The sequence below is a fragment of the Mustelus asterias genome, chromosome 10 (assembly GCF_964213995.1).
Source record: "Mustelus asterias chromosome 10, sMusAst1.hap1.1, whole genome shotgun sequence".
NCBI classification, from domain to species: Eukaryota; Metazoa; Chordata; class Chondrichthyes; order Carcharhiniformes; family Triakidae; genus Mustelus; species Mustelus asterias.
Genome location: NC_135810.1, coordinates 126998576 through 127000580, shown reverse-complemented (window position 1 = coordinate 127000580; position 2005 = coordinate 126998576).

Below are 2005 nucleotides of genomic sequence, written 5' to 3'. Positions count from 1 at the left end.
GTGGAAACAACTTCCCTGCTTCTATCTTATCGATTCCCTTCATAATCTTATATGTTTCTATAAGATCTCCCCTCATTCTTCTGAATTCCGATGAGTATAGCCCCAGTCTACTCAGTCTCTCCTCATAAGCCAACCCTCTCAACTCCGGAATCAACCTAGTGAATCTCCTCTGCACCCTCTCCAGTGCCCGTATATCCTTTCTCAAGTAAGGAGACCAAAACTGTACACAGTACTCCAGGTGTGGCCTCACCAGCACCTTATACAGCTGCAACATAACCTCGCTGTTTTTAAACTCCATCCCTCTCGCAATAAAGGACAAAATTCCATTTGCCTTCTTAATTACCTGCTGCACCTGCAAACCAACTCCTTGAGATTCCTGCACAAGGACACCCAGGTCCCTCTGCACAGCAGCATGCTGCAATTTTTTACCATTTAAATAATAGTCCATTTTGCTGTTATTCCTACCAAAATGGATGACCTCACATTTACCAACATTGTACTCCATCTGCCAGACCCTCGCCCACTCACTTAGATTATCTATATCCCTTTGCAGACTTTCAGCATCCTCTGCACACTTTGCTCTGCCACTTATCTTAGGGCCCGATTTTACCAAATCACGGTAAAGTTGGGCGCCGGGCCTATAGCGCGATGTGCACCCGATTCCGAGCAGATCGCGGCTTTACCGACACCCGAATCGGGCGTGGGTCCATCCCGTGCCCGAATCGTGCGGCCCGATGATTTAAATGTGTTAGCATGCAGTTAAATCGACTTAATGAACCGCGCGCCCAACTCTACCGCCAAATCCCACTTTACCGTCTTCTGGCCCGTTCTGAATCCGCGCTTTTAGTGACCTGCAGAATAAAAGTCCGAAGCGGATTTCTATTCTGCAGGGGAACCTCCGAAGCCCTCTCTGCCCTTGTGATGTCACCATCCTCCTCGACCATCCTTCGCGGACCCCCCCGCTAACCACCCCGGCAGAACCCCCCCCCCCTACCCCCCGGGATCGGACCCCCCTGGGAGGCAGGCCCCCCCTGGCAGAGCACACCCCCCCCCCACCTCGATCGCTGGCCTCCCTCTACCATCCTTCCGTTAGCAAGATATGTTCCTCAGCGAGATCCACTTTGGTCAACACAAAGATCTTCCTGGTGTTATCAGTACTGTAACATCAGGAATGGCTGCCGACACCAAGGATATAATTTTTCGCATAAGCAAGGCTTACATGCAGAACCCTAATGCCATTATCCTTTGTATCCAAGATGGTTCAGTAGATGCTGAACGCAGTATTGTAACTGACTTGGTGAGCCAGATGGACCCGTCACACACACACCACCCCACCCCCCTCCCGCAGCCCCCACCCCCCCCACCCCACCCCCCCCCCCCACCGCACCCCCCCAGATGATCTGGGTCAGAGAGTCGCTCTCTCTGCTTTTTTTTCTTTCCCGCCTGGGCGCGCTGCTTTAGATTTTTTTTCGAGCTGCGCACGCGCAGTTCAGCGCTCCGATTGGGCCGGCAGCGCTAAGCCCCGCCCACTGCACGGATCAGACCGGAGCCGGCGAAAAGCGTATGGGCGGCTGGAAAGAAGATTCCGGGCGCGGACCTATTTGACACCCGGATCCGGCACTTAGACTCCAAATGGTAAAATCAGGCCCTTAGTGTCAACTGTGAATTTTGACACACTGCACTTGGTCCCCAACTCCAAATCATCGATATAAATCGTAAACAATTGCGGTCCCAACACTGATCCCTGAGGCACACCACTAGTCACTGATCGCCAACCAGAAAAACACCCATTTACCCCCACTCTTTGCTTTCTGTTAGTTAACCAATCCCCTATCGATGCTAATACATTACCCATAACACCGTGTACCTTTATCTCATTGTGTGAAACCCTCAATCCCTCACATCGATAGCACATCAGAAAAAGATTAACCCTTTAACCCCCGACACGCTGACAGGGGAAAGATTCATCATTAACCCTTTAACCCCCGACACGCTGAGGGGGAAA